The 21,502-nt window shown below is 42.0% G+C and overlaps 1 protein-coding gene across 7 annotated transcripts in view; it reads left to right on the forward strand.

Moving 5' to 3' along the window:
- Positions 1 to 21,502, forward strand: part of FAM107B (family with sequence similarity 107 member B) — a 59,083-nt gene that overhangs the window by 24,133 nt on the left and 13,448 nt on the right. Inside the window, exon 1 of one of the 7 annotated variants that reach the window (XM_083859172.1) lies at positions 8,878 to 8,978. The exons of 5 other annotated variants lie outside the window; for them this stretch is intronic. The gene's annotated coding sequence lies outside the window, so the exon portion shown is untranslated. Of the gene's footprint in view, positions 1 to 8,877; positions 8,979 to 9,308; positions 9,399 to 21,502 lie in introns of those variants that run through there. One more of the 7 variants, XM_083859173.1, reaches the window with a different exon arrangement.

Genomic DNA, 21,502 nt, shown 5'->3' on the forward strand with positions numbered 1-21,502 from the left:
ACATTGGTGTCTAATGAGAAGTCTTGTACAGATATAAACCTATATTTGATTTGAGTTTATTTAAATAACTGTGAGAACATATGCCACCAAAGCCACTTTTCTCAAGACCTAATTGCCTTTAAGTCTTGAAGAACTCATCCTGTGCATGCACGTCTGCGATTTTAAACAGCTTTAAGATAAATGTAGATTAATGAAATGTCTTGAGAGTACTTGCCTATACATGCACTTAACCTAAATGGATGAATAACTGAATATATGAATGTTTCATTACAGAGAGACAGAAGAGAGTCTAAAGTTTTTAATTTAAATTAAGAAGGCTGGGATTGACTTTCATACGCATCCAAATTGTATTCACGTGTCTCCTCGCTAGGAGTCTGCCACTCATTTACAGTCTGATCTCATCCCTCTCCAACAGGAGCAGATGGGGATTCTTGAACTTGGCCCAAATTCCTAGAAAGTCTCTGCACTGACATTTTGTAAAGGTGTGAGAGGAGCTGGGAATTTGGATGGCAGAGGGTGCAGTAACAGAGAATGCTACAAGGATGAAGCAGCAACACTTCCCTGCACATCATTCAACACTGTGGCAATGACTGTGAATACAGAATGCCTCAGTGTGGCAGAAAAAATGCTCCTCTCTTACCAGCTAGGTGACATTTGACATGGATATTCTTTGCTTGATTGTTATGCTCCTCATCACCACCCTCCCCCTTCCCCCACATTTGATTAGCTCAAAATTATCATTCTTAATGACATTTCCAAACTGGAACATCCTGATACTTGAGTTTTTCCCTCCCCCCTCTCTTGTTCATATTCATATGGGAATTTTGGCTGTTTTGTGGATATTTTGAGGCCCGTGCTGAAGATGGGTCTGAAAGCCACATGCAGATATTTCCTATTGCTCTTTCTCTGGTACATGCCTGTCTATTTCTTTGTAGTCCTGGCATTGCTGCTCCTCTCTGGGGAACCTGGGAAGGAGGGCTCAAATCCCAGGGGCTTTTGAACAAGAACTGGTTCTGCCACTCATTGTTATCTAATGGAACAAGAAGAGATGAGTATGTGTTTTATTGGAAATAAAATAGAGGGGGAAAATTTGGGTTGTTATATTTAGTTACAATAACATTTTCCACATGGAAATATGATTCTGCCTTTTTTTAACAGGGAATTCTCTCTTGCAAGTCAGGCTGGTAATCCCATTTGCCCACAGCTTTTCTTATTGAGTTCTTGTTTGCTTCTTCAGGGGTTGGAGTTTTTGTGAGCAATCTTACAAGCTGATTTTTCAAAATTTAAAGTGAAACATTAAAGATAACAGTGAATGCTTCTGGTGGAGTAACTTCTGAATACAAAATCCTTTTGCTTCTCTCAAAACATTAAATATTCACACCAGGAAAAGTCTGGAAGCTCTTCTTGAAAATGTGTGACTTCAGCCTCCGTGCCAGCAAGATTTGTGTTAGAATGAAATTGCCATATTGTGTCTGACTACAGTTGTCTCTATATTAATTAGGTGTCTACTTGCGTGGTAGGCTTTTCAAAGGAGAGCTGAGCACATCTTTTGTTCATTAGTAGCATTTAATTAGTAGCATTATTTTAATACATGGAAAACCTGTGTCTCTGCATGTGTGTAATTTTGCACACTAAGCTGAATTACTGCTTTGCAAATCATTTTCAGTTCTTCCACTTAAATTTGTTGCCTTTTTTCTTAAAGTTTCAATTTATCAGTTATTTGTTCCACTGTTCCAACACAAAAGTCAGATACTATTAATTAATGTATTTTAAGTCTCTGGGACTGGGTGACAGCATGTAACAGAAGATTGAAGCAGGAAAGGGAATTACTGCTGGTGAGTGATGAGATGGATGCTGCTTTTCAGTACCTAGCAAGAAAACTGGCAGATGTGTAGGCTGCAAACCTGGTATCTGTTTAATGCAGGCTGTTGGAGTTATTATCTGTCACACCCAGCTCTGACAAGCATGGGCCAATCTTCTGTGCATCTCTCAGAGTAGGAGCCCATTGCTGTCTCACTGCTTCCTTCCTTCCTTCTTTGTCTTTCTCTGTGACAGAACAGCCAGCACAGAGAATGGGTCCTGTCAACCAGCCTGCTGATGTGAAGGTACTGAGCCATCATCCTCAGAAATTCCACAGCAGCTTCCAGGCCCCTCTGGCACCAGTGCCCTGCTGTGGGCTCCCCTTCAGAGTGCCCCATAAACCATGTGCAGTTTGTACCCAGGCCAAAGGCACTCTGGTCCTGCAGGAAGCACGATGCCATTTGGCACTGCTGTACAGCTGAAAGCCACACCAGAGAAAATGCAAGGAATAGTCCGCCTTTCAAGCTCAATATTCAAGCAGCTGCTTTGGAGCAGCAAGCCTGCCAGTTCTCTGGATGCAACGGATCATAGTATCCCTTGCTGTTCAGTCTCCTCCCGTGCAAGGAACAGACCTCAGCTGACATTTCTCCTCAAGCTTTTTACCCCCATTTTCAGGCCTGCACATGTGTTTGTGGTTTTCTTTTTAACTGTATGATACAGTTTCTATAGTGAATCTTAATTTACTTCTTGTCTGACAAAGGTCCTCTTGTCTGTTTTACAAGAAGCATATGCTGACATCCACTCAATTAATCAAGTATTTGGCAGCGTAATTATATATGGAGAGTTGTTCAGACCATACACCTGCTGAAAGATCTGGCCTACAGTATGTACAGTATGTATTTTTCCCTGGGTTTTGATCTACTCAACACTTGGAAGATAATACAAATATGGTTGAGGCATAACCATCAGTATTCAAAATCTGCAATTTTTTGTTTCAGTCTTAACTATTGGTTTTGTATTTAGTTTACTTTATGAAAGCAAAAAGCCTAGAACCCACACTTGCTAATGCACAGATTGTGTAAAGAATTTATAAAGACATCAAAAATTTTAAGTGCTAAACCAAACTTTACATTTTGGTGACTGTCAGGTTAAATGCTCACTACTGAAAGCTTTCTGTCTCTCTTGGACAGACTGGGCCTTAAGGGATCTCTGGGATAAAGGAGACTCCTTGGATCCTTGTCTTGTTGCTTTCTTCAATGGTAAATTGGGACCTAATAAGAGGAAATCACCTGGTATTTTCTTACCCTCTTATAGACCAGTGGTGGGTTGTTAGACGTTCCTAACTCAGCCCTGGAAATCTCAGGGATGGCTGGCCATGGGCATTTTATCCAAGTTTCAGGTAATGTGGCAGCTACCAGTTGTGCAGTTCCTGTACACCCACTGCTGCCTGTGCTCTGTGGGATTCAGCTTAAATGGCTTTGTATGCGAAAGTCCTGGATCCCACATGGTGTCACTTGCTTGTTGTGAGCCAGCTCTGCAGTAGGCATTGCTGTCTGTCTGTCCATCTGGTTACCTCCAGAAGGAACAGCATTTGTGTGTCTTCCACAGTGAATACACCTGGAGAGTTTCTCTGATCAGTGACCTGTTTTATTGTTGTCTCAGCTCTGCACATCTGCAAGACTCAGCTTTTTTTCTCTCCCCCTTAACACAGATGCAGAACAGGAGGATGTTGTTATGAAATGGATGTGACATCTGTGTAGGTGGTTGAGAGCTGAGACTGAATCACAGAGTCTTCAGTGCTTTGTGTCCATCTTAGCTGTTGTCACAGTCTGTATGTCACAGCACATGGATGAGCAACAGGCAGCGATGGGAATGGTACTGGGGAGCCTTCTGACCTCTGAGGGGATTGGCCAACATGCTTTGTATGTGATACAGCCACTTGTAGTGATACAGTTATGAAGAGATCAGTGTTACTCCAGCTTCTACATCCTTTTTTCCCCTGCATTTGAACTTTTTAAGGAATAAGTGGCTGACAGACCAAATAAACCCAATAGATAGGGATGAGCTCCCAAATGAAATTCAAGGCAAGACTTCTGTAATCAATATAAGGACATGTTGCCATTTCCCCTTTCCATCAGCTGGGACAGAGCAACTGGATGCTCCCTGTACATGGGGAGCAGTTGTTTTTATAGCAGCTGCCCAAGGGGGACTGGTTGGGTCTTTGGGAGGGCATGAACTGGTGCAGGACCCCTCTGGCTTAACTAGGACAACTGTGCTTGTCCTCTTTCCAAAAACAAGGGGAAGCTTGTTGGGGGAAGGTCCTGTGCATGGGCAGCTGTGAGAGTTTGAGCTCTGGGATGGAAATCTGCCATTTCCAGCTCCTGACTACAGTGGGTACGATGTCTGTTGTGGGTCACAGGAGATACCCTGCCTGTCACTTGTACAGAAAGTGACAGAGCCACTACAGATGCTTCGTGTTCAGTTCTTTCCCCTTTTTTTGGTGAATAAGCAATTTGGTGGGGATTTTTAATGCTACCATCAAATTGTTTAATTTAGTGATTCTCTGGTTTCTAAGAAAATGCTTTGCAGTTCTCCATCTCATTAATGCCTTTATTCAAAGTGGTGATCCAAGCGGCAGACTAATAATAGAATTTAACAGTGTTGCTTTTGATTTGAGAACTGCATGAAGAATGGGGTCAAATTAAAATACTTTGTGTTTTGTGTGTTGCTCTTTGTAGTCTGAACCCTTTTTGTGACAAGCGGCATGAATTTTCTACAATTCTGTGACAAAGCAAATGGCTATCTATTTCTAATTGCTATTGGGTAGGAATGTGATATGTGTGTAATGCAAGAGAGATTGATTAGAGTCATTAATGACATGAAATGAAAATGTCAGAGTATAAAAATAAGCAACATGGTCATTGCATTTTTTTATTACACTTTTGCCTTGGGTTTTGCATACTTAAAAAAGGATCATATACACAAAAAGGAATCTTGCCCTGAAAAACAGAACATCTGAGAAGAAAAAAGCCCTCTCAATTATTGCAATAAACTGAGTCCCAGGAGATTGGGGAGTATGATTTTTTTTTTTAATAATTGCATGAGAAAAAAAAATGTAGGGGAAAAATAGAAGCAATATATATTCTGGTTTAGAATCACAGTGAGAAAACTGGGTTGCATCTCAACATGAGCACATGATTATTTTCAGGACTGGCAGAAGCAGTGGAAACACTTCCAAACAGATCCTAGTGATTCCATGCCTGGAAGATGTGGAAGGAAATAAATGTTCTTATTAGTGAGTTATTGTCTTTAAATAAGCTGCAGTGCCTTGTTACAAGAATTGAGGCCTTGCTTTAATAATTTAAAACTTTTTTAAGACTAGGATCTGATGTCCAGACCCTTCTCCCTTTACTTACCACTGAAGTGTCATCAGTAGCTGTTAGTCCTGAATCCTTCCCTGCTGCTGAGAGCCATCCAAGTAGTATTTTTGCAGAAAGCCTTACTGAATGCCTTTCCCTGCCAGCCTCCCCTTTCTTCCCTCCACAGACTCTTATCTCTGAATTTGTGGCCCAGGAGATTTGGAAGGCAGAAGAGCCAAGAGCTCTCTGCTCCCTGGGCCTCTCTCCTGAGCCTGTGACTTTCTGGTGGGAAAACAGAGGGAAGGAGATAAGGCAGGGGGAATGCCCCTCTGCCATTGCAAGGGGATTTTATGACAAGATTGTAAGAGCTGGGGAGGTCAAAACCAGACTTGGTCAATGCAAGGCAGGGGACAAGACCTCTCTGGGAACAGAGAGGAAGAGTGGCCTCTTCTGTATGGCAGAGGGAATACCTTCTGCCTCAGTGCCTGTCGTGGAGATGATGGCCACAGTGAGAGCACTGCAGGTTTCCTCATGAGCTCTGTGGTCTCCTCCAGATGTGCTAAAAATATCTACTGCAATGAAAATTTAAAAAAAATCTGCTGAACAGATTTTTAAATTTCTGCTACGTTTGACTCCTGCTCTAAAGAAATTGTTCATCTGCCTGATAATGTCTCTGCTGTCCCTGTGTTAGTGAAGGCACAGCTCCGCTCACATCAAAACTTAACCATCCAGTTTGATGTTCTGTATATCCATTAGCATTAAATGTCAATGCCTGGGGCTTAAAATCAGATCAACAACTGGGTTTAAATCACATCTTGTTTTGGATTAAAATCAAGAATGAAAAGTTTTGGCTCAAAAACCTCTTTGGCAGGAGGAGACTTCAGGGGTGTGTAGGTGAGCTACAGCTCGCCCTGGGGTAGGGAAGGGCTGAGGGGCCTCTTGAAGTTCCTTCCAGCCCAATTTTCCATGTTTCTACAAAAATGTGATTACAGTGGTTGCTGACTGTGCAAATTGCTGTAGATAAATTGCTTTTGGCAACTTGAGTGTGTTTTATGGCTGTGTCTATCACTGTAGTTGATGCAGTCTTCGTGGGAGCAGCACATTACAGGTGCATCCATGCAGGTCTGCAGCACCGTGTGAGGCTTCCCCAGGCCACTGCTCTCTCCAGCACCTCTGCATGTGTGACTTTGTGCAGAGCTGCAGTATTTATGTTGCCCACATTCCCTCAGGAGTCAGATAAGCTGAGGAAGATAAATTGATTTTACTAGACTGGCTCCAGCTCATGCCAGCTAAGAGTCTAACCTGATGCTGTTTGTAGTCATATTTTGTCTGAGTGTGTAATCTCAATGTAAAAAATTGAAATCTTGAATATATGGGTCTGAATTTCTGTGTACACCTAATTTCTGAGCTCCTTAACACAACCTGAACTGCATATGTAAGGTGGCCTTTATTTAAGACTGCAGATACTTAGATATTGAAAAGAAACTAAAATAAATAAACCCTCAAACCAATCAAAAAACCCCACAATCCCTCCCCACCCCAAAAAATCACACAGAAAATAAACAAAAAATTTGAAACATCAACCACAACAAAACTACCCCCCACAGAACCAGACAGGAAGAATATTAGGTTGATCACCTGAAAACAGAGTATTCTGAAACACTATCTTGACATTTTCCATCTATTTAATGCTGGGAACTCTGTTCCAATTTATTTTTAAACAAGTGTTCTGGGAACACAAACGAAAATGTTTCAAGTATTTCCACACAGATTTATTTTAGTAGAATTTATTCTGAAACTCATTTTTGTTGAAAAACATTACTGGGCCAGATTTATCCCTGGAGTAATTGCCCTTGATTTTTAATACCATTGCAGGAAGAGTAAATTTGGCTTGTGTTTAATTTATATCACAGGAAATATGTACAGCTACAGAACATCTTTACCCGGGGCATGGTGCACAAGGGGAAAACATGTATGTTTCTCTCAGTACTTTGTAAATTTAATTGCAACAACAGATGCAGCATTTCATTTATTTGAGTGTTGTTACTGAGTTGCTAATCCAAGTGTACCCCAGCTCTGGGGCCCACAGTGTAAGAAGAACAGGGACCTCTTGGAGTGAACACAGAGGCCCAAAGATGCTCAGAGGGCTGGAGCACCTCTGCTGTGGAGACAGCTCAGAGAGTTGGGGTTGTTGAGCACGGAGAAGGGAAGGCTCCGGGGACACCTTAGAGAGCCCCTTCCAGTATCCAAAGTGGCTACAAGAGAGCTGGAGAGGGACTTTAGATGGAATGATTTTAGACTGAAAGAGGGCAGCTGTAGATTATGTATTAGGAAGAAATTCTTTACTGTCATGGTTGTGAATTGCTGGAATAGGTTGGACAGAGAAGTGGTCCTGTTTCCATCCCTGGAAGTGTTCGAAGTCAGACTAAACAGAGTTTTGAGCCACCTGGCCTAGTGGAAGATGTCCCTGCCCATGGCATCTAGTTGGAACGAGATGGTCTCTTAAGTTCCCTCCTAGTCCAAACCTCTGATACTCAAAGTGTGTTTCTGTTTTCCCCAGCTACAACACTGAGTGAAAAGCCTCAGGCCGTCTTGAAATGTTAAGCAGTTTTGCAACTTCCTCTCCCTCTCTGCCTCAATATTCTATTACTTTTGCTGATAGCACTTGGTTTTGAATCTTTGAGATGTCTTCCTTTCTGCTTATACAAACACCTGTTTCTTCCTGTGTTCAGAGAAAGAAAAATGCCACAAGACAGACTTTCTTCCTCTTTCCTTCTTTGTTTTTTTTTTTTATTTTTTTATTCCCTCCTCTCCTCCATTTTTAGGTTACAGCATGTTCAGAGTTAATTTAAAAATTGAGCTCTCTAGGAGGTGCAGTTTAGGTACAATTATGTTCAGTGGCATTTGGTATCTGTTCAAGAAAGTGCTTCCATTAAAGGCATTTCTTAAATTGGAAAGCAGAGTAGTAAACTAGTGAGTGCTACTTGTGTTTGGTGGCCTGGAAATAACAGAAATATTTCTACGGGTATTTCCAGTGGTGCGGTTTAGATTGCTTTCAAACAGAAATTTGTGCCTCTTGCTTAACCAGGACACACAGAAATGAGATGTTCCCAGCTGTGTTACGGGTATGTGGCCACATCTGTGGCTGGGGAGAGCAGCAATTCTGCTCCAGGGTGTCCTTCACCTGTGTGGATGTCCTGGCTCCAGGAGAGGAGTGGCATCTCTCTCACTGTTGGACTCCTTCTGTGCACCAGTACAGGCACCCCCAAAATGTGTTCATCCCATCCTCATAGAAATGTCATCACTCAGAAAGTCATGAAGGGCTTTGAGTTGGAGGAGACCATTAAAGTTCATTTAGTCCAACGCCCTGCAGTGGGTAGGGACATCTTTCACTTGGTTGTGTTGCTCAGAACTCCATCCAGCCTGACTTTGAGCACTTCCAGTGATGGGGCACCCAGAGCTTCTGTGGGCAACCTGTGCCAGTGTCTCACCACCTTCATCATAGAACATTTTTTCCTTGGTGACCCTTCTCTCCATTCCTTCAAGCAGTTTAGCCTCCAGGTGTGAAAGCTCTTCTCTCTCTTTGATTTTCCCCATCTTTGGGACTTTCCACAGTTGCTTAAAGGTTTACTCACCTTCCTGTATAGGGAGGAAAGATCTTTTTTCATTCATGTGGAAGGGAGGGGGTTGTTCTTCAGTTCAGCTCTCATGCTGTAGATCACAGGAGCTCATTTCTCTCATTATTTAGATCACTACTTCAGACCAACAACATTAACAGCACTTGCAGTCATTCTGTTATCTGGATAATTAATCCACAAGGTATTGTACACAATGTGGTGAATAATACAGGAAATGATTAAACTGACTATTTTCTATGGCTTTACATCATACTGCATGTGAAGCTGGAAGTAATGGGCATACTGGAGATAGTGTAAAAAGCAGTGGCAGGTTGGATTTGTTCAGTATTGCTATAGTTTATGAAATTCGAGCTGCACTTTCTAACTCTTGATTTTTGAAGAGACCTTTCCCATTGCTTTAAAAAAGCAGTTTGGGAGTCTAAATTCTCTGGAGTTCTCGTAACTGGAGGGGGAAGGAGAGAGTGTCTGGAAGCTGCTTGAGAGTGGTGATATTTGACTTTAGTGCTGAACACAGCTACTTTGATTTGCCCTCTGGATAACCATGCTAATGCTATAAGGAGCTTGCCTTCCCATTTTAGCTGCAGCAGTTACCGGCCTAAAGGTAGGTGACATGAATGCTTCTATAAATATGTATGTTTTAATCAAGCCATTGTTTATAATTAGATAATAATCATAATGGTGTAAATAAGGGTTAGAGTGGGATGTCTAAAAGGTCTTAAGCAAGAGAGACAAGTGGTTGCTGTCTTTAGTTTTTAGCTGAGGTATTGGGTAAGATTTAGAGAGGGCAGTTGCAGCTGAACAAGGCTGATTCATCTCATGTAAGGAAGGGTGGAATGAGGTGTGAGAAATCGGATGAAATTCTTGTTGCCTTCGCCTTCTGTGTCTACCTTACTCATTTAATGTACTGTCTCCTCCTGCTTCTCGAGTCACTTGTGGAAGTAATGAAGCTGTCCCGTGGAAGGTTTTTGGAAAGGGATATTTAAAAGACACGTTCAGAGGTTTTTCTACTAAATGGATGTCAGCACTTTCTAGCAATAGAAAAAAACCCTGGATGGGATAAAAACCTCTGAAATCTGCATAGATGTCTTTTCTCTAAAAAGTCTGTGCTGTAGCCTTTACAAACTTACCCATCTTGGCTCTACTATAAAATTACAAATTTGTTACCTCCCTACTAGTGAGAGTAGTACTTCTGAGGGTGAGCAGGCACATTTGCTGGCATGAATTTTAGTAAAGCTGCTGTTACTGTGTGGGAAAGTTCATCCATTGATTTCAAACTTTTAATGTTCTTATTGTACTTTTTTATCACTGTGTGAATTTAACTAAACATTGTTTTCCTGGAAGCACTGTGTTTTCAGTGGTAGTTAATGTTTATGTTGAATGGAAGCCATAGGAAAGCACTGAGCACAGTAGGGTGAAGATCAAAATTAATTTGTAGACATACACTTCCTGAATGAAAACCTGCAATCCTGCCCAGCCACAAGGACTTGCTGTTTATTCCACCAGGCCCTGAAGTGTGTAGTTAAGTGTGTTGGTGAGAGGGAAATGGCTCTTGAAATGAGGGTGTTTCACTCAAAACTCTGGGCTTGATGGCTTAGCTACACATGAGATGGTGCCATGCTGGTGGGCTCTCATGGGGTGACTGTCACCCTGCTCAGAGACACATAATACTGTATCTTGTGCAGCCCAATTTGCAGCAAACAGGTTAGTAGTGCTGGCTGGGTCAGGTTTGGGGATGGAGGTGGCAACCAACATGTTTTTTATCTGGGAAATCAACTGAACAGTTACTTAAAATGTGAGCGGGATGTTACCTTTTTGTGAAAGATGAGCTGACAGTGTCTCTCTCTAAGGATACAATGTTGGCTGAGCACAGTCAGTAAAATTTGCAAAAGTTCTACTATTTCCAAGTCCCAAAGGCCCTTGGCTTCCAGGAAGATAGAGTATATAAAATTGGAATAATGATTCAGTCATCTGTGTAGACTTATGGAACATAGTGGTGTGAACAGTGAGGTTGGTCTAATTTTTGTTCCAATTGCCATTTGTAAAATAAGTGCATACCATGGGATCTAATGAAACTCGAATAGGATTGATATTTTGTCATTTCAGTTACTGAGATTCTAATCTTTTCATACAAGTTGTTCTGTAGGGTTCAAGGGATCTGAGTGTCTGCTCTAGCCAGTTGTGGTTTTGCTGGTACAGCTGTTCCCACTCTGGAGTAACTTTGCTTGATACTGATACAGATAGATCGCTGTGCTGATTTTCACTAGTACGTGGCACAGAAGCTGCAATCCCAGCTGACTGGGCCTGTCTCTTCTGAGGGTTTTGCTTCCTTGCAGGGCTGTTTGCTCTTGCAGGTACAGCACAAGCTGCTCTAGAGTTTCTCCAGTATGAGGAGCTGGGACTGGCTGGAGCAGACTGTTGTCTGCTGGAAAGATGCTTAAGACTCACACTGGGATGAGCAGACACTGTTCAGCCCATTTCACCCTCCTCATTTGCCAGTTGCAGGGTGCTGCCATTGGTACTTGTGGTGTTGTGCTGGAAAGGTGCAGGTGAGAAAACAAGATGTATGACAAATCTGTGCAGGGGAAGGCTCCTGGATTACTTCTGATAGCCTAGCTTTCATAAACAGATGCCTTCCTAAACTGGAAGTGGATCCTATTGCTGCCTTTGTTATGTTTCTGTGCAGCTTTTCTGACCTTCTGTGGGGATCATGGTACAACATCCTCTGTGCAGGCAGGCTGCTGGCTTCAGTGTATCAGGTCAGAATCCTGTGTTTAACATCACATATCTCAATATGAATATGAAAAAAGTTATGGCTGGTTTGTTAACATTCACATTAAAGGATGACTATTAACATTCTTAGATGAAATGAGACTTAATTGTAGCGAACATTTGCTTCAATCTTAAACACTAATGTACGTGTTAAAGTCACATTTGGGAAGTGGCTGAAGGTGCAGTATTTACACCCCGCTGAGCACCGAGGCTGTTGAGGAATACATGCTGTTTTAAAGAGGACAGATTTTGACAAATGGGCTCTGTCTTATTACGAACATGCTCAAAAAGAACGTGCTGTATTCACCAGTGGGATAGGAAAGCCCTCAGGCTCCCAGCTCTCATTCCGGCTTTTCAATGTGGATTTTTGTCTTGGAGTCATTTCTGAGAACATATTTACTAGTGCAGCTTAAAAAAGCATGTGTTTAATGTGCCTCTTTTTGTCGTTGAGATGATAAATCCACAGACAAATAACAAGAAAAAAAAAATCACTGGGGATTTTGGTAACAACTTGGGAAGGAAGAAATTCATAAAAATAGGCTTGGGGTGAAAATAGCGTCAATTCTTTAGGCATGAGACTTCTAAATCCCTGGTGTTTGTTTTGCAGCACCAAGAAGTTCACAGCCTCTGTGTTATTAACTCTTAACATCTTTCTAAGTTTTATTCTGTGTATCTCTTAATCCATAACTTTGTACATTATTTTAAACATCGTCAATTTAATTTTCTAAACTTCTTTCAGCAAATTACCTGTTTGGATTTTGTCTCTTGATTCTAAAACAAGCTTTTGTTCAATCCTAAAAAAAGAGTGGTTAACATGAAATGGCTCCAAAATGTCTGACAAAATGCTGCCTATAATAGAACAAAGCATAGTGTTGTTGTAATTTCTGATGTTTCTTATTGATTTGCTCATCCAAAAAAGCCTGTCTTGCTCTCTCTGCATTTGGTATCCAACATGTCCTGCGCTGACAACCACAGCTTGTTCCAGAGTAATTTAAGGCTCAGCAACTTGCTCAGCATCACAAATCCAGTTTTTTGGTAGAGCTGAGAATAGAGCCTCTCTTCTGTCATGGCTCAGTTCCTCACTGTAATTGTGGGGCAGCTTTGCTACTGACTGAGTGAGCCTCTGATGTGACCAAGCCCATTATCATGAACATTGCTACTTCAAATTTTGATGAAGTCCCCTCGTTCAGTAATTTTTTTTTGAAGTTATAAAATTCCTCAGTGAATCGTGGCAAAATATGATTGTCTAATTAAAAAAAGGAGCAGATGTTAATGTTCTGCTTTGCAGTCTCCAGTTCTCCACTGCTCGTTAAACAAGCAGGTTGAGAAAGTGACTGTGTTGTAAGATGATAGATAACTGTGGTGAATGTAGGAACTTGAGCAACTTGAGTTAAAATGTTTGAAAGTGTTGTGGCAGTTTGATCTGCTTTACTCGGGTTTATGGGACTAGTAACAGGCCCAAAGATTCTACAGTAAAGGGGCTTCCACCTCCTTTTATTTTTTTAAGAAACTGCTCACATTTGCAGATCACCTTTCTCACAGTGAGGTGCAACCCCAGGAATTAGCGATGCATGAGATGCCCTCATAAATATCAATTCACCTTCCACCCTTAGTCATAAAGAAAGTTCTTCTAGTAAGTCCATAACATCTTTGTAGGTTAAGCAGTGACAGAGAAAACTAGTAATTAATTTAGTGATAGGAAGCATGAGAGGCAGTGCTTTTGTGGCTTGTGAGCCACATGGCACAGTATGTCCTCTAGAATGCTGACTGTTCATCTGTGACCATTTGTTGGACTTTCCTAGAAGTCTTGGAGGCCACATGGGCTCACCGGAATTTTAATTACAAATTTTTTTTCTGTGTATGTGCGTGTGGTTTTTATTGTTGTTGTTGTTGGTTTTTAATACCCCATTTAATTATTGAAGGAGATCAGGAAAATGATGACAGAAACACCTCTTGCCATTTCTTCCTTCCTTCTACAAATGTCTGAGGCAGTGAGATGATATCCTGCTGAGGACACCGCATGGTGATATTTTTAAGGAGTCTTTAACATGCAGGTTTTTGCCAACAGAGAAAGTTTGCTTGCCTGAAATTTTCCCCTCTTTGGCTGCAGGCCTAGCAGGTGCTCAGAGCCCCCCAAGTTGTGTTTTCAGCAGCAGAACAAAGAGCAGGGCTGGCTTCAGGCGTGAAGAGATGCAGCTGGCAGTGGAGGTTATGATTGCCTATCAATAGGTATTCATCCTATTAATTAAGCTGCTGCTGTAAAACGCAGCTAGAGGACAGCTTTTCAGCCTGCCTGTTGTAAAGTAAGCTGAGTCACCTGTGAAATGATGTTAATAAGAGGCCTCCAAGGCTTTCGAGGAGGCTTTTTTCCAAGCCCTCTTCTCTTGGGACTGGCAGCAGCCTCTTTCAGAGTCGTGGCTGCCGGGCTGTCTGTCTGTGAATGACAAATGGCACTCGATTCTCTGGAAGCTCTGGGCTGTTTTTGTGAACCTTGACTAGCAGGAGCCAAGCTGTGACCTCACACTGCTTTTGTTCCTCAGCTGTAGGCATGTTATGATAAAGACTTTCAGCCCCTTTCTTGGCTCTACTGAAGTCTTGTTTTGCAGCCCTTTGGTTTTTGGCTTCTTTAAGGTTTTTCGTTATTTTTTGAGCATGAAAAAGCAAGAGTGTGCACATTTTATTTTCCTTTATGAGACCAGTGTAAACTAGTGTATGACCCTTTGGGATGCAGGTGCTTTGTTTTAACCGTTTGATGGAGATCCTTGTAGTGTCTCTTAGGACTACTGAGAGGTTTTTTTCTTGTTGAAATTACATACTTCAGAGTTCTAGCATTTCAAGTTTAGGTCCAGTTCAGTTCCACTTCTGTTGGGACATAAAGCAAGTGAGCCACCCTCTCTAAAGCCCTGGAGAAGGATGTGAGGAGCAGAGTGGGGGATCCTACAAACTCCAGCTCGCCCTCTTCACAAGTGCTGCTGAGGAAGGACAGCCTGAGACTTTCCTCCAGGTGGTCTCTCATGCAGAAAGGTAACAATTGTAGGAAATTCCTTTCCTGCCACCAGTTCACAAGCTCAACAAACAATCCCTTTGTCGAGGCATTGGGGTCATCCTTTTGGTTTCTTACTCTTCTTTGCTAACTACTTGGAATTTGTAAAACAGTTCCTTTCTGGAGGGATTAGGGAGTGGTAGTCTGTTTCTCCCTTCCTGAACCTTTTCAAGTCTTTCTAAAAAGACAAAAAAAAAGTTGACTGAAAACGTCCTAGAAACAGTCCCATGTCATCATACACAACAAATTGTTCTGCCGAAGGATATGCTAAAATCTTCCTTGTGTTTGTGCTAAGCTTATGTGACTGCTTTTGTTTTAGATATTGACATTCTGGGTTCTTCATTCCAGGGAGGCTGAGAAGCCAGAGGCAACTCAGTTGTGTGAGTAACACATCAATCCTGATCAGATGGAGGCTTGTTTCTTTAGAGAACGACGCCCTTCCTCCTGAGCGGCGAGGCTGCTCTGCCGCCCTTTCATGTGCAGCCTTCTGGCTGATACTCAGTCCTGCCCTGGTGCCACAGCCTCCTGATTTATGAGCTTGCAGGAGAAGCTGCTGATTGTAGCTGCTCATCAAGAGCAGCACTGAAAAGTCACCAGCTTTGACAGATGCGACCGAGTGTCAACATTTTTCTCCATTTTATTCTCTGTAAGTTTCTGGTTTTCAGACCTCTCATTCTTCCCATCCAACAGTGAGCAGACGATGTTCCTCTACATGCCCTGTGGCATGCTGTGTTCTTTGCAGAGCGCCTGTTGATCACTGTTGCATTTTAATAGTCATGTGTATCGGGCTTGGCTGTCCTGAGCCCACTTGTAGCTTCCAGGAGGCTTGTGCTGGCTGCCACACATTCCTACACCCACTCAATCCTTTTAAACCATTAGAGCATCGTGCTTTTGGTTAAGGTCATGAGTAGGGTGTGGAATAGGCCTTTTAAAAAAATTCTTACTCTACCTCACTTTTGGAAGATTGCTCATCAGTTTTAGTGGTGCCCTCATTTTTGCTTTTTCCTGCAGGTCTTGTTTTCCTTCCTTTGTAGTGGTTTCTTTTTCCACGGAGTTGCAGTGCAGAGCCTCATACTGAAATGTATCTGTGCCAGCTGAGAGTGGATAAAACAGGTCTGGGCAAGGAAGGGTTTCTCTTTGTGGACACAGTGCAGGCTGGAATATGGATGTAGTTGCCTGAGCCAAGACTAACTCCTTGAGGTGAAGGTTTTATTTCTTTCCTGTGATTAAGCTGGGAGTGTGTTAGTTTGGAGTAGCAGTAGGTTAAAGGAAATTATTTCTTTTTGTTTCCTTTTGTCTGTTTCTAGGAAATCTCCCTGTGTTAAGAAATTAAAACAGAGGCTAGATTCTTGCTCTGAGCCATTTGTCACCAAAGAAAAAGGAAAAAAAGCAATCTTTGCTAGTGCTGATATTTTTTTTTTCTTCCTAGGAAAAGGGTTTCTTCCTAGAAAATGAAAAGAACTTGAGTTGGCAGGTAATTGATACATATCTGCCCGGCCTGAAGAAGTACTTAACTTTTACATAACTACCTATGAGTCTGCTTAGGAAGCTGCCAAGCTGCAGTGGACCGTGTGGTTTGCATTATGTCAGTGTATTTAAACTTGTTGCAAATGGCCGCCTTTTATGGGTGGTTTAGAATTCCTTTTAAGTTGTCATTCAGAAAGCCCCAGAGGGGAGGGGAGCTGTGACAGCTCAGCAGATCGTGCTGTGCCCTGACTCTGGGCAGGATGCTGCTGTGCCCCGAGGAACAGCCCGTGGCACGGAGCAAAATCTGGTTCAGCATCCCCGCTGAGCTCCTTTGGCAGCACTTGGGGATTTACAGCGCTGGAGTAACTGAGGCAGCATGAGAAATACTTGGCTTTCTTGGTCTCATTTTTGATGCTGTAGCTACTGAATGCATAACTACCTGATTAATGCAGAGATTTTAATCTTCTGACCCCCTTGCAAACACTTATTAATTGCACTCATAGATTATAAATTTGTAGAACTAGAAGGGATAATGATGATTCTGTAATTTGGTTTCTCCGTGCAGCTGAACACAAATCTTTTATTAAATCGGTGGCTTTACTCCCCTCACTTTAAAAAAGTGTGCTCCTTATTTAAGGGATTTGTTTTCTAGCCTCAATACCCAGTCGTCAGAATTTCTCAAAGTTTTGTCAGACTTGCTGCTTATATGATTATTGGGCTGGTATTGATCTTCACTTCTTAAAAATCAAATGAGCAGAGCTGTTAGAACAGCCTCAATATAGGGCACGTTCTCCCATTTACAGATGTTCCTCCTCTATTTGCTTTTTAGCTTCCTAATTTCTTTTTAACAAATAAAACTTTGTTCACTGTGCAGTTTGTTTGCTGTTGTTTGTCATGTTTACAGGGTTGCTAAGTAACCTGCCTCTTCTCTTGCTCCAAATTTTTTTCACATATATCAAAGGTAATTTTAACCTTCTTGGCTTGTATCTAATATAAACTTCTTCCTGGTTGGATATTTGCTAGGACCCTCCATCATCATCATCCTCACTATCATCACAGCATCCAGAAGAGAATTCCTGTTCCAGGAGAATGACCTACACCCTTTGGTCCTGGACATTGTTTGGCCTCACTGGGACACATTAGTCTCTAATCTTTCTCTCTAGATCATGTGAGGAAAATACAGAACAAGTGGAAAAACAACCACTATCAACATGTTTCTCTCTTCCCTGGAGGACTCTTGCTAAAGTCCTCTGTGAACTAGATTTTAAGAACATTCAAACTTCATCAGGCTCCTTTTAGGTATCTCAGGTCAGATGCTTGAATTGTTTGCAGTCTCCCAGTTGTTAAGGGGCTGCCTCTGCTCTGGATTTCCCCCTCCCCCTCAGAAATACCTGTTTAATGTTCAACCTTTTATATTTGAAGAATCACTATTCTCTAATGCTGATGTTTGAAGAAATAGAATCTTACTTAGAAATAGAAGTAAAACTTCCTGCTAAAATTGTGGGGGATATAGTATGTTTGCTCTTTCAGTTCAGCAGTTCTGTATATAAACATGAATTTGGGTCAGTCTTCCCCCTTCTCCCTGCCATGTTTTTCTGTCATGTTCCTATTTGCAGGAAGTCCTTTACCACTGGGTGCCACTGTTTGATAGTTCTTAACATTTGCTTCAGTGACGCCCTGAAGAAACTCTCCCCTCACTCTCTGGACTCCTGATTTTAAATCAAGCTCAGTTTTCATCCGGCAGCCCATGTTTCATTGTAGTAAATTTTGATTCAAACAAACTTGCCCTGATTTTTAGTTTAGTGGCCCACACTGATGGGTCTTCAACAGTGATGGTGCACTGTAGCTGCAGGGAGCATAAACTGATCTTATTTGCTTTTCTGCTTTTAAAATCTCTTTAAAAAATACGTCATTCCAGAACTGCATATGAATCACTGTTGACCCATGTATAAATAAATTGCTTGTTACCTTTGGGGATTAATCTAGTTGCAAACTGTGCTGCTGAGTGCCTTTCCTAAGAGGCATAATTTCAATTATCATCTCCTGAAAATCATGTTACTGCACTGTTATAATTACCTGTGTAGTGTTTTGTTGAAAGTTATGTGTATATTCAGTTGTGTGCCTTTGCCAGTGATGATTTATTCCTTTCAAAGGACTGACAGATGAGAGGACAGTGGGGTGGGCACGACTTGCTGTTTTTCTGCAGGGCAAAAAGCACAATAGTCACTTAGGGCCTTTTGGATAAGAGGTGTCCAAACCCTTGGGTCTTCTCCTTGTCATCAGAATGGCTTTACACACCCTCAGCCCTGTCTTGGGGTTTAGATGATCACAAGATCCTGAGCAGAATAAGTATGGGGAATATAAAGTCCTTAAGAAATATGTAGGGAATTTAGGAAAGACACATGACATAAGATGCACAGTGTGTGTTATCTGCTGTTAGTCCCAGACTGGAACCACGGTGTTACAGTGGGTGGATCACAAACCAGGATTTAGGGAAGATGTTCAGTGTGCTGCTCTTCATCCTGAGTCTTTCTGTCTTTTCTACTGCCTGTGTTAAAAATTAGATGCTAAGTAGTTCGTTGCAGTGAAAGTCAACATCTGAGTTTTGCTTGTGTCTGACAAAGGGACCTTTAAGAAGATCTCCATCTTTTCCTCTCAGTGTTCTTAAAGCACCTTGTGTACAGACCTCTTCTTGCAGCAGAAGGGGAGAGGCACTTTCTGTGTTCTGCCTCTCATTACACACCTGCATTTCATACACCTCTTCTGCATTTCAGCCGAACAAGAGAAGAAAGAAATGCAGCTATTTAGAGCTGATCCTTTCAGCTAGTTTGAAACCCAATGCTAGAGGGCTTCCTTGCAGATCTTGCAGCCTGAGGAATATTTCTTTAGGATTAATACAAATTCCTCTCATTTGGGTTCCTGGGGGTTTTAGTGAAAGGTGTGAGGCCATTCTTAAGGCTGTTTGTGTCTTCTTGCATCTCTTTTCCAAGTAAACTATAGAGCAGGAGGAAGGGGCCGTTCTGACCTCACCAGCATTTCGCTCCAGGCCTTTCCCTCTGGGGGTCAAGGCTGTTCCCTCCACACCCAAGACTTGACTGAACTTCAAAGCCCCGCAGCAGAGAGTGCCTGATGCTGTTTGAATTGAATGGGAGCCATGAGCAGCTCTTTGCATTTTAATCGTAACAGTGTGGAGCACTGCCCCAGATCTTGCACTCTGCCTTCCTTTAGGTGTCGGTGCCAATGCAAACATCTTTAAAATGACCCTTTTTCTTCTGGTTTCTCGTTTAGTGCATGTTTTATCTGTGCTTTGTTGATGTTACTCTCAGCAGTGCTTAAGGAAAGAAAATATGTGTGAACTGGATTTCCTTCAGATTTTGAGTGGGTTAGGTCATTTTAGTATCGTCTAAAGTGACAACAGGAACAGCTTCAGGAGCCAGCAAGTTCTGCCTCTTTCCATATCCTTGACATCACTGGGATTGCTTTGGGCTGCCCAAATCAAGTGAGCCCGTGTTCTTCCTGAGAGAATTCTCTGTCTGTCAGCCTTTTGGCAGCCGTGGAATTAATGAAGACATGATACCAAGTGTCAGGGGGGTGCTGTGAGTTAAACTGTCCTGGCATGGGATGGACAGAACTTTGTCAACCTTGGGATGGGATGTGAGATTTTGAAGTGCACGACAAGAAGCAGCGAGATTGGACTTGCAGAAACGCGTGGTGGTTTCTGAGATGCTCTTCTCTAAAGGGTTTAAAAGCTCCATGTTAATTTTGAAGAATAGTGATGTAGTTAGTAACCTGGCAGTAAGATAGTAGTCAGTGGGCAATCCCAGGTCCATGCGCCCTTGAACGTGTTTGATTTTGAGGCAGATGAAGACACTGCTCTACAGATCTAAAAGCAAAGCTCCTGTCACGGGGAAGTGGCAGCCCTTTTGAACAAAGAACGAGGGGCTGGGAGGAATTGCAGCCACCAGGACCTCTCTGGTCCTCCCCTCTCCCTGCACAGGCAGTCTGGCTGTGTTTTGCCATGGCCCAAACTCCATCCTCCCCTTTCAGCCACAAAGAGTCAAATTCCTTTGTTGGTGCCTGGCTCGACCATTGTGGCTGGGAAGAGTATTTTGTATTCTGTTTTCAGGAACTCTTACTTGGAATTAAAGGATGAACTGTGGGAAGTTATTAATGATATCTATAATCAAGGATTAATCAAGTAAATCTCTCTAGTCGAGGGCCTCTTACTGCACTGAGAGCATACAGATAAAGACGATAGCGGTGTGAGCTTTCATGTGCAAACAGTGCTGAGGTGGTGCCTGCAAAGCACACTCTGCATTTAAGTAGCTCTTTTGCTTTCTACCCAAGCTGGCTGATGTGGGGCGGTGCTTGGTCCTGTAACATCTGAGCAGAGACATGCTGAAGAATTTTTATTTCAATTCCTCTTGAAATTGGAAGGGGAAAGTAAAACAAGATTTATTATTATTATTATTCCACGAAGATGCCTTTGGGTTCCTTGTAGCAAACGGCGAGTCTGCGCGGTAGTTTAAAAAGCTAAAAATATAAGTCTTAAAGTGTTTAATGGCTTACAGTACAGCTCAGAACAGATGTTGAAGCTTTTTCGTGAATAAAATCTTCAGTGTTTGAGCTAGAGGTCCTGTGGAAGATATTAGTTCGAGAATTAAGGAAATCACGTGAATTTGCTTTTAATGTAACTTTTGGATCCAGTATAGTCTATTATTTTCATGTCTGTTGGTGTTTTTAGGCATTTATTTATCTGCTTTTTAAGAGGCCTCAGCTCTACCTCTGCTTTCACAGCTGGAAATAATTGTGGGAATCATTTGAAGGGTGAAAATGCCATATATATGTGTAATAATATAAATATATGGTGTCTCACAGGAATTTTTATATTCAGATTCCATATGTAGAGGGTGATTTCTGGTATGAAGAATATCAGATAGAAAATAAATGCAATTCCCTGAATGCCATATAAACATGAAAGAGTTTGGGGTTTTGTTTGTTTTTTGTTGGTCTTTTTGGGTTTTTTTATGAATGTCTTTCTCCTGTGGAAGCTCTTTTGTACCAAAATCTGGCAGCTGCTGAATCCTTAGACTGGCATTGTTAAGATACCTGTTAAAAATACTGTCTGTCTGTAGTTCTCTTTGTACACATGTTTCCAGTGTTACTACCATTAAGGGACTTTTGGTGGAAAAAACCCTTCTGTAGATAGAGTAAAAAATAAATAACATTGGAAGCAAAGGTATTATCTGCTGGACACGTTCCCCCAAATGTGACTCATGCTTCTGGCATGCTCTGGTTTGGTTGTATCTCTTCAGCAGGACCAACTTTTGAAGGCTCTTTTCTATTTTCCCTTAATTTACTTGTGCTCCAAGGAAATTAAATGAGAGAGTTAGAAGTATGTGACCACTTGTTCTTGGCTCTTCAAA

Source organism: Zosterops lateralis, assembly GCF_965231275.1.
Source record: "Zosterops lateralis genome assembly, chromosome: 4".
In the NCBI taxonomy this organism is placed as follows: Eukaryota; Metazoa; Chordata; class Aves; order Passeriformes; family Zosteropidae; genus Zosterops; species Zosterops lateralis.